Consider the following 12,084-nt stretch of genomic DNA (forward strand, 5'->3'; position numbering starts at 1 on the left):
TGAAGGGAAGATAGCTAAAAGAAATAAAATGAAGTTAAGGGATGAGAGAGTAACATACTGAGAGAGGGAGATAGGGAGAGATAGAATGGGGTGGATTATCTCGCATAAAGGTGGCAAGAGGAAGCAGTTCTATGGGAGGAGGGGAGAGGGCAGGTGAGGGGGGAATGAGTGAACCTTGCTCTCATCAGATTTGGCCTGAGGGGGAATACCATACATACTCAGTTGGGTATCTTACCCCACAGGAATGAAGAGGGAGGAAGATAAAAAAAAAAGGCGGGGGGATGATGGAGGGGAGGGCAGATGGGGGTGGAGGTAATCAAAACAAACACTTTGGAAAGGGGACAGGGTCAAGGGAGAAAATTCAATAAAGCTGGATGGGTTGGGAAGGAGCAAAATGTAGTTAGCCTTTCACAACATGAGTATTGTGGAAGGGTTATACATAATAATACATGTGTGGCCTAGGTTGAATTGCTCAACTTCTTAGGGAGGGTGGGTGGGAAGGGAAGAGGAAAGAGAATTTGGAACTCAAAGTTTTAAAATCAGATGTTCAAAAACAAAAAAAGTTTTTATATGCAACTAAAAAATAAGATACACAGGCAATGGGGTGTAGAAATTTATCTTGCCCTACAAGAAAGGAAGGGAAAAGGGGATGAGAGGGGAGGGGGGTGATAGAGGGGAGGGCTGACTGGGGAACAGGGCAACCAGAATATAAGCCATCTTGGAGTGGGGGGGAGGGTAGAAATGGGGAGAAAATTTGTAATTCAAAATGTTGTGAAAATCAATGCTGAAAACCAAATATGTTAAATAAATAAATTGCATTAAAAAAAATTGAAAAAAAAATAAATAAAACCTCTGTAGTGAATTAATAACCAAATTGGCCAGTAGTAGCCTCATATGGTTGAGGGTTGGTATGGTTGTCAATAAACATATATATTTCAGTCCCACATAAGCTACAAGGAGGATTCAAGTGTAAATTTGTAACACAAAGTAAAGAATATAAAAATTAGCTATCTTCCACACATTATTTCTTCCTACAATTTTATCCAGTTCCCATTCAGCTCAATCCTCTGTACATCCAATCCATCTTTTTTTTAACCCCTCAACCAAACTACTTATTCTGACTGAGGTAAAATCTGTCTGATTATGATAAAATTCCCTTACATCATTTCAAATGGAAGTTGTTTATTCTGGGACTTTTCTTGACAAACAAGGGGAAAAGAGAGATTTATCACAGTAATTTTTTTCTGTGACTGTTTCCAAATATAGCTTCACCATTATCACTAAAGAATCTCTCTTCTCTCTATCTTTTTATTGCTCTTTTTTGATAATTTGTCTTTTAAAATACTTGTATGTGCCTCAATAACATTAGCAACTAGGAAATAGCTGTCTTTTCTAACTTACTCCTTAAAAATCATTGTTAATGATAGAAATATCCATATTGACAGCTATTCTAATCTAGGTCAATAAATCCAATTAAAGAAGCAATTAAGTGCCTACCACATGCAAGACCCTGGGGGATGAAACAAACACACAAAAACACATTCTCTGCTATCAATTTCTCCACCAAGTCACTGAAATATGCAATTAATAGTTACCTAGAATATTGGTGAGAATTTCTTCTGAGAGTGTTGGAATATGATTTTTTTTCGTAAAAGTTTTGTTTTTATTAAAAGGACCGCTAGTAAAAGGAACAAATGAGCTTCTGGTTCTTCAACATGGCCCAAGGTCAGGGTGAAAAGGAAAACCCCATGTGGGAACTGCACATCTATAAGCTCTACCTCAACATCTGTGTTGGGGAGAGTGGAGACCAACTGACCTGGGCAGCCAAAGTGTTGGAGAAGCTCACAGGCCAAACCCCAGTGTTCTCCAAAGCTTGCTATACTGTCAGGTCTTTTGATATCAGGAGAAATGAAAAGATGACCATTCGCTGTACAGTCTGTGGGGCCAAAGCTGAAGAGATTCTGGAGAAGCGGCTGAAAGTGCGAGAATATGAGTTAAGGAAAAATAAATTCTCAGACACCGGCAACTGGCTTTGGGATCCAAGAGCATATTGATCTGGGAATTAAATACAACCCAAGCATCAGCATCTATGGCTTGGACTTCTATGTGGTGCTGGGCAGGCCCAGGTTCAGCACTGCCGACAAGAAGGTAAGACAGGCCAAACGCAGAATTGGCAAAGAGGAGGCCATGTGCTGGCTGCAGCAGAAGTATGATGGCATCAGCCTTCCTGGCAAATAAAGTCCTGTTTTGCAATAAAAGGTCAATAAAATAAAAAAAAAGGAAGAAATGATATGATATAATAATGCTTAGCACAGGGTCTGCATCATAATAGGCATTATGTAAGTGTTTATTCTCTTTCCCTTGATATTGGCTATGAGAATGGGATCTGGCACAATGGCCTCTGATTGAAAGAAATGGATAGGTTAAGGGCAAGCTGTTTAACCTCTGCCTATAGGTGACTGGGACATGCTTTGTGTTGCTTCTGGCCCTCAGTGACATGGTGATAACAGACAAGACCTTCTTGAAGACAGCAGAGATAACAGACCAGACTTCCTGCAATCTGCTTGCATCTATCAAAGATAGCAAATTTCCATGACACAAAAATAGTACAGTGATTAGCAGGGAAACTGTACTGCTAAACCTAGCTCAAAAACAATGAGTGATTTACAAGAAAGCTGAACTTTCAAACTTAACCCAGAGACAAGTGAAACATCACAAAATGTTGATAATGAAACAAAATGAAATCAATTACAGAATAGAATAAATTTGAATTTATATATTATGCTATATATATATTCATGTATATATTTATGTATATAAACACACATGTACCACACACGTGAATAAATAAATGAGTAAATAAATATATATATATAATATATATGTGTGTGTGTGTATATACATACATACATATATATACATATATATATATATATATATATATATAAACAGACTTTAAAAAAGTGATCTTGAGAATTACTTCTATCTGATGGTATTGGAATATGATTTAAGAAAAAAACTAATTAAACTCTTTGCTGAGTTATCAATTATTCCAGATGCATCAGAAATCTTGATAGTCACTCTCTTTGAACAGACTCTTTATCTACAAACATTTTCATTCCTCACATCTACTGATACTGCTCTTGACTTTCTCAGGCCATCATCTTTATTTAAAGTTCATCTAGATAATTACCTGACTTTAGATTTTACCAGCCTGGTACCATTGCCTTTTATTTCAATAATAATTTTGCTAGTATCATGAATTATACATATTCCTAAAATTATTTCCCTGTTTTACTAGTGGCTTCACCATTTTCTAAGTTCCTAGAACACAAAGACTACACTTGATTTTTAACTATTCAACTTTTTAAATTGCCTTCAACCTATTTCTCTAATTCTTTTCAAGTCTATCTCTGCAATATTTTACGTGTCTCCCTTCTTTTCTCCTACAACTGACTCCAACCTAACTTATTTAAGCCTTTCTTTACTCTCTCAGATGATTTATTCCTAAAATTGGGCTTCCAATATCTAGTTTTTACTCTCCAACTGATTCCACAAAGAGTTGTTCAAATTAATTTTCTTAAGTAATTGCATTAATTCACAATTCCAAAGAAAAACAAATCAAGCAACAGGAACAAGAAAATATTTGTTTTTATAGTAGAACTCTTTATCACACAGCTTGGAAGTATAGTGGCTATTCATAGTCTTATCTTTCTGCTGATCAGTACAGAAGCTTTGAGCTGCTTTGCTATTGACCTGGTCTGGTTCAAAGTTCCCACAAACAACAAAATATCTATAGAAGCATTTATTGCAGCAACAAAGAATAGAAGCAAAGTAGTTGCTAACTGATTAGGGAAAGGTAAAAAATGGATTTCAATGGGCACTTCTAAGGGAACATTCAAATTCATGAGATCAAAGAATATCCAACTTTTGAAGTATCATTTCTATTTGGCCATGTATTTTTTTTCCTGAAGTCACTACAGAAGAAGAAAAGTTAAATTGAAACCTCAACAAAGAATGATTGCAACAATTTATTTCTACATTTTTACAATAAATATGTCTTACAAACACATTTAATAAATACTCATTTAAAACGCATTATGAAATGAGTTGATACTGAATTTCTGTTTCAGTATCATCATTAGTGTGCTAAAACTTAGTCTTCAATTGCACAGCAAAAAGGTTTACTTGAAAAACACTGTGACTCAAGTGATACTATTTTTTCTACTCACAGGAAGTAGAAGAGCCCCAGATGGTTTTGAGCATTTAATTTTCATGATAAGTGGATTCTCTGCCACTAATAGCTGGTGGTGGCTGATCACTATTCACTTCAAAAACACTTCTGAACTGTCTGAAGACTGGCACCACTGAAAGGTTCACCTGTTTTCTTGGGATACCTCTTACTGTGGATTTGATGACAATGAAAAAAATTAAAGAGAAGAACAATTAGACTTGTGGAAATTGAACTTTCTTTGTTCTCCTCAGTGAATACCATTTTCTGTAAGCTGTTTTCCTTAAAAAGTTAGTCAAATATAAAGGCATATTAGAGAACTTTAAAAAAAATAATTATTGCTGATAGACCAAAGTTAAAATAATCAGTAAGAAAATGTTTATTTTTATTTTTTTTGTAGCGGGAAAGGCAGGGCAATTGGGGTTAAGTGACTTATCCAAGGTCACACAGCTAGTAAGTGTATCAAGTGTCTGAGGCTGGATTTGAGCTCAGGTTCTCCTGACTGCAGGGCCGGTGCTCTACTCACTGCACCACCTAGCTGCCCCAAGATAATGTTTATAGAATTAGAGATGGTATTGATTGGGATTCAATTTCATTTAATTGAATTCAATGACCTTGTAAAGCCCTACAGCCCAGGTTTCAAGGTGCATTTTGTCCAAGATTATCCTATTTTGTTGACAGAATAATGTAAACCTTTTTGAATGGGGGGCAGAGTTGATACAAGAGATTTGGAGGGGGTAAAATTCTTCATTACTGCTTTGACAGAGAGAAGGAGAGAGGGGAGGGGAGGAAAGGAAAGGAGAGGAGAAAAGAGAAAGAGAAAGAGAGACAGACAGAGAGAGAGAGAGAGAGAGAGAGAGAGAGAGAGAGAGACAGAGACAGAGACAGAGACACAGAGACATAGAGAGACAGACAAACAGAAAGAAAGAGAGAGACGAAGAGGAAAATAGAGGCATACAAACAAGTGATTCCAGATTTTCCAAGTAACTGACTCCAGGGAGGAGAAAGAAAAAGACTCCTCTGTAGACATGTAAAGGGAAGCATTGTCCTTAATAACTCATTACTTTCCAGCTTGAGTCCTTAGTGAATTTGAAGTTTCCTTTGAAATGAGGGATTTTCTCTTAGTTAAGAAAGATCTCCTCTTATATCCATCTGAAGAGTTCATTCACTTGTTCCTTTTCCAGTATATTCTAGACTGTAGGATTTCTTTGATTTTTTTTGTTATCTGCTTAAATACTCACTCTATACTACCTGTGATTTTCTTTTGTGTAATTAGCATTTATCAGGCAGGGATCAAACCTGCAGGTATGAGCTTGAGTTATCCTTTTCCTTTAAAGTATAGTGACGAGGGAATCTAGTGGTCATGTTGCTTTTTGAACTTCGAAGAATCATGACCTTGAATGATTACTATTTAGAAGGAGACACACACCCAAATGCAATTTCCCTTCTCTGAGAAAAAAAATAGCGGCCAGTCTTGTTGCCCCTTCTGCTCTCCTCCAGATAGGAGTCAAAATTATTTGTGGAAAGGCATGAGCAAGATTCTAGAGTATGCCTATGAGACATATTTAGATAATCCACATGGATGTGTATATCCTAAATGGACAGGACACATGTTATGCACATAGTATATGACAAGCACTCTGTATAACAACTTGCCCTCGAGAAGCTTATAAGTTATTCATTGGAACCATATGTACACAGACAACTAAATATAAAACATTTAGACATCAATAACTCATTTAAATAAATGTAAAATATAGCAAAAAAAACTGGGCATGGCAAATAGGTCACATGTCAATACTGCCACTTGATTTCTTGAATTGTCCATACAAAATCTACAATGTCAGAGTCACAAAATACAGTTTAATATAACAATATATAGGTATTGAACTATTTATAAATTATTGCTGGCTATATATAAACATTTGGGATATGCATATAGAGAATAGGTTGATAATTTCAAAAAGTATTCAATTGGTGATAAAGTATTTGTTTCTTATCTGAAGACCATTCTCAATGTACTAAGAACAAAAATTCAAAAAGCTTGACAACACAAAATCATTTTTGCTTATTTGTTTTAGGGAAGGAGTGAGCAAAGCTCTTGAAGCTGTTGGGAGTTGCATATAATGTATTACAAAAAATGCTGGACAAATATATGAAGAGTTTAAACCCTTCCCATTCTAGGGAAAAGGACTTAATTTCTATGATAAGTTAGGATATCTCTGTATAATGCCCAAATTCAATGTTTCTTCTCCTTTTCAGGGAAAATCTATGCAGCAATATCATCACCTAATTTGTGTATTTAACATAGATACGTGCAAATCTGTGATCTCATGGATGTGAATACATCTTTCAATGACACAGTTCACAATTTATCCATGCCTATTTGTACTTCCTGAGTTTCATCTTGTTCTTCCATAAATTTGCTGCAAGGGTATCCAGCCAATTCATATGGTCTTAATTTTGTTCTCTTGAAATTATTAGGGATACCAATGGAACACATGGCCTGCATATCAGTTGGTCCTTAACATAGTTGTGTAATTTGTTGTTGTTTTACTTGTCTTAAGATTTAACATGCATCTTTTACACTACTTCCTCCCAACACACGTGTTTTTATTGCCCTTTGAGTGGCCCTCAAGTATAATTCTTCAGACACCAGAGTATTGTTCCACTATGAAAAGTCAGATAATATCAATGGAAGGATACTGACATTGAAAAAATAGTTCTTTATTTCTGACAGAAATTTGGGGTCACAAAAGGAATTTTGTAATTTTCAAAAACTAATCCAGCTTGCTTTTCTTCTTTAGTTCAATTCTGAGTTATATTTATTATCCATTTTCAAGGTGTTTCCCATACACACACATGCACACACACACACATGCACACACACACACACACACACACACACACACACACACTGAGGGAGAGAGAGAGACAGGGAGAGAGAGAGAGAGAAAAGTTGTTCATCCAAATACATATCATAGTCTACTAGACAATGAGTAATCTTTTTTTGTATTTCATGGGTAATCAAGCCAAACATTTTGGCTAACTATGAATTTCATTTAGGATGATCAGAAATGTTCCATATGTTGAAGAAATCAGGATACACAATATTGTCTCAAAAAAGGACTATCTGGAGACCTCCATTACCCATAGGGAATACATTTTTAACTTAGACTTTTAAAGATGAGAAAAAAAGAAAATACACAATTAAAACAATTCCAAAATGAACTTAAGTTATCATTTCTAAAAATTTGGAAGTGGATGAAGAAAAGAACAGGATACTGACTATAAGAAATTAATAGAAAAACAAATTTTTCACATATAAATCTATAATCCAAATGAGAAATGAAGAAAAGAGGCTAGTGAATGCCTCAGTCAGCACACTCTTGATTGCTTTTCCCAGTGGAGAGAATATGGCAGCCATTGGATTAGAATGCAAACTAATTTGTAAAGTAGTGTTACTTTATAAAATAATTAGAAGCAGAGGAAATGAAAATAGTCTTAGAGAAAGCTTGGCTTGAGAGACAATTAAGCAATGTTATCCCAAGGTCATTTAAGGGAGAAGTTAAAAAAAACAACAATACACATAAGAAATGAAAAAAATCTATAAAGATATTATAAGAAATTATTTTTACCTTTCAAATAAGTAAAGCTAACAAATCTGAACTCTATACAATTGCTGATGTGCTACCAAAGAAGAAAGCAAAGAATAATCTGTATATGCAGTAAGGCCATCAAGGATGATATTAGAGGGTATTAGAAGGGTACAAGCAGGCTTTTATGCATACTATGTGCAGGTGACTACAGCTCTACAGTCATACAATTAGCTGGAAGATGTAGAAAATATAAGATCCTACTGTACTTAATGATTGCTGACTTAAAAGAAAATCCAGTATTGAGTACAACAAAGCATTGTCTTTAAGGGTTCCTCCTATATGCATGACAGTTCTTCCCATATGATGACAAAATCTTAAAAGATACTTTGGAATATATGATGACACAGGTAATTTTATTTGATGACCTTCTTATTATTAAAATATTAACGAGACAAAAAACAAGGAGGTAATCAGTCATTTATTTACTTATTATTATGTGCTAGGACCTATGCTGAGCACAGGGAACACAAGAAAAAGGTAAACACATGGCCCCTACCCTCAAGTATCTAACATTATAATGTGGAGAGAGAATACAAACAAAAGTAAAACAAACAAACAAATAAAATATGTGTACAAAAAAGATAAATACAGTGTATATGGACAGTAATTTCAGAAGTAAGTCTCTAGCAGTGATAGGTGGATATGAGGTAATTGGAAATATCTACTGCATAACAGTCAGATTTGAGTTTATTTTTTAAGGAAACCAGGGTGGGGATAAAGTGGGAGAATATCACAGAAATGAGAAAAAATTGAATCAGGAAATAGAGTGCTACGTGTGAGAAGCAGAAAAAAAAAAGGCCAATGCAGTTGGATCAGAGATAATGAATATATGAGTAAAATACAAGGAGATTAGAATGATAGGAAAGGGCAAGTCTGTGGAGGTCTTTCAATACCAAATAAATCGTTTTATTCTTGGTTCTGAAAGTAATAGGAATCCACTTGAATTTATTGACTAGGAGGCTGGTATTGCCAGAAATGTACTTTGGAAAAATCGCTTTGGCAGTTAGGCAGATGATAGAACAGAATTGGGAAAGACTTAAATGAAGCTGATTAACCAGAAAGCAATTGTAATGTTCAGGTAGAAGGTGCTAAGAGCCTTCAACATGATGGTGGTTGTGTAAGTGTAGACTAGGGTGTGTATACACAATCTATTGTAAAGAATTGGCAACAGATTGAATATGAGGAATTAGTGCAATAAATTTGTGAAGAAAAAAAAGATATTTGCAAAAAATATCAATGGTGTATTAAGCCTGCCTAACAGAGAAGATGATAGTATCCTTGACAGTAATAGGGATCCTTGGAAGAGAAGAAGGTTTTGGAGGAATGATAATAATTTCCATCTTGGACAAGTTAAATTTGAGATACCTATTATATCCAATTTGAGTTATCTAAGAGGTAATTGGTGATGATAACTAAATCCATGAGAGCTGATGATGTGAGATGCTGTTGATGAAAAAGAGAAGCAGTCTCAAGACAGAGCCTTGAAAAGCACCCATGGCTAGTGGACATTACTTGGATGAAGATCTAGCAAAAAAAAAACTAAGAAATAGGCACAATACAGGTAGAAGAAGAATTTGGAGAGAGCAATGCCACGTAAACCAAGAGAGGAAAGAGCATCCAGGAGAAAAGAGTTATTGACAGTGAAAAAAGTGGCAGAGAAGTCAAATCAGATGATATTTGAGAAAAGGTCACTAGATTTGGTAACTAAGAAATCACTGGTGAGTTTGGAAACAGTTTAAGTTGAATGATAGGTTTGGAAAATAGAGTCCTGAAGAGAGTTGAGAAATAAATGAGAAAAGAGGAAGTGGCAATTCTAAGCACAGATGGCTTTTCCAAGGACTTTACCTGAGGAGAGGAGAGATACAGAACAATGGCCAGTAGAAATAGGAGTATAAAGTGACTATTTTGTAAGTATGAGTGACATATGGCTTTATTTGTAAGCTAGTAATTAGGGAGAGATTAAAATATTAGGAAGAGAGTGCAATGTGCAGGAGAAGATAGGAAAAAATAGGCTGTCAGAGTAAGTGGGCTTTATTGCTTTGAGAGAAATGATTATTAAAAACCAATGATGTAGATGTAGAGTGCTCCCTCTTTCTAAAGTCTTCATTTCAAAATTTAGTCTCTGAAGGTTGAACTTTCTCTTCAAATGTGGTCAGACCCCGACGAATCTTATAAGGAATCTAATCTAAGGTTAATTACTGCCCGTTGTGTTCCACTCAAGCAAGTTTTGGTAGAGGTATATCCTTTGTATAGATTGGCCATGGCTGGAGTGGTATGGCTGTAGAGACAGTCTCTGTACAAGAGAGAAATGATGTCACTGTCCCAAACCCTCATTGGATTGAGCTCTCTTCTCTTTGTAAAGTCCAACTCTCATTAGTTGTTAACCAATCAGAGTTGATCGACACCCTCAGAAACACCTGCTCTTCCAAGGGCATATAAACTATGAGCCCACCACTGTGAGGGGTCTTTAGCATTCAAAAATGTCACTGAGTCTATTATTAATAAAGTGCTAGCATTATTAGTAAAATGATTAATTACCCAGAAACTATGCCTCTCAAAGTTTTTTTTTAAATGTCATGCCCTGAATGCCCACACATACAGCAACAACACAGTAAACAACAGTATCAGAAGTAGGGAACCTGGTACAAAATGGAAGTTTAAAACAACCACTGTTCCTATAACTTTAGGCATTGCATTCAAAAGATGATGACAGGAAGCCACTTTGGAAGAATTTGGTATTAATGATAGTTTTCTGATTCTGGTGTTAAATGAGTTGTTGTTTGAAAGAAAGATAAGAAGGACAGGAAGCAGGGCCCTTTAGAAACTCCTTTGGTGCTTTTACATGAGATGCTTTTCTTTATATGTCTTTTTTATGAAGATTTTAGGAGAGCATATATCATACAACTTATTCGAAGCACACACACGTGCGCGCGCACGCACACACACACACACACTCACACCCTGCCCATATCCACATCCATGCTCACATCCCCCAAGCCCCCAGTCTTTTGTTTCCATATCCCACCAGTCTGGCAGCTTTGGCCATGGAGAAGATCAAAAAGATTACTAGAAGTGGTGAATTTTGATTTCCAGGACAAAGAAAACTTGTTCCTTTACAGCATCTTCTGACCCATCCCTTCCCTCATACAGCACAAAATTTTAGAATAATAATACATAGAAGAGAAATTCTAAGTAAAATAAGTGAATATGAACACTTCAAACCCATCCCATCAATCACCAAACTTATACTGTGCACCTGATATATGCTTGTCATAATGCTAGGTTCTAGGACGCAAAGATAAAAATGAGTAATTCCGTCCTCAAGGAGCTGACATTCATTTAACAGATAAGAGATTTACATATAAAAGTATGAATGTATAAAATAAATTCAATTCAACTCCATTGGGAAGTATACTTAGCTGGAGGGTTAGGGAAAGATGTCATGTAAAAGATACCTGGAGCTAAGCTTGGATGGAAGGAAGCCAGGAATTCTAAGAGACAGAAGTAGATAGGACAAACTAGGCATGTAGGGGCAGCCTATGCAAAGGCATAGGTAGGAAAATGCATGGTCATTTTTTTATCTGATTTTTCCATTTTAAACTTCAAATAATAAGTAGGAAAAGACTAAAGATAGTCTCTGTGAAGTCACTATATTTATTTTTTGAAAGTCAAATGATGTAAAAAATTAAAATAGTCTCTGTGTATATGTGTGCATTTAGCTATTGTATGATTATTTGCACAGCACACTCAGTGACAGAAGTGCTCACAGAGTTGGCTCCCAGAAATGTCATTTGGTACCAGACAGACTTTGTGTGCCAGCTTTCTCCTGGGTGCTCTTCTACTCACCTTAATATTTCTCTCCCACCCCATTTTCTTCCTGGGTTCTCCTTATTCAGTTTTCCTGGAGAAGGTAAGATAGGTTTACAATTTCTCCACTGCCCTGCTGTCTCTGGAATAAGCTTACATTCCTCTGTTAGACTTTCTGATAGTAACCATAGGGAAGCACAAAGATGTGTAAAATGACAACCATGAGAAAAAAATTACAAAGACATAATGCTTAATGATTTATAGTAGATTCTTAAGTGTTCTATGAAGTATGTGAAGGGAGCTAGGCTTGATCTTTCCAAGCTTCTTTTAAATTTAATATTCCCCACCCCCCCCTCAAAGACAGCCCTCTCTCTAGGCTTCCACATT

At 35.8% G+C, this 12,084-nt stretch overlaps 1 pseudogene; it reads left to right on the forward strand.

Moving 5' to 3' along the window:
* The first annotated feature begins 1,715 nt into the window (after window positions 1-1,715).
* Window positions 1,716-2,238, forward strand: LOC118848464 (annotated as a pseudogene).
* The last annotated feature ends 9,846 nt before the right edge of the window (window positions 2,239-12,084 follow it).

This window comes from Trichosurus vulpecula, chromosome 4 (genome assembly GCF_011100635.1).
Source record: "Trichosurus vulpecula isolate mTriVul1 chromosome 4, mTriVul1.pri, whole genome shotgun sequence".
In the NCBI taxonomy this organism is placed as follows: Eukaryota; Metazoa; Chordata; class Mammalia; order Diprotodontia; family Phalangeridae; genus Trichosurus; species Trichosurus vulpecula.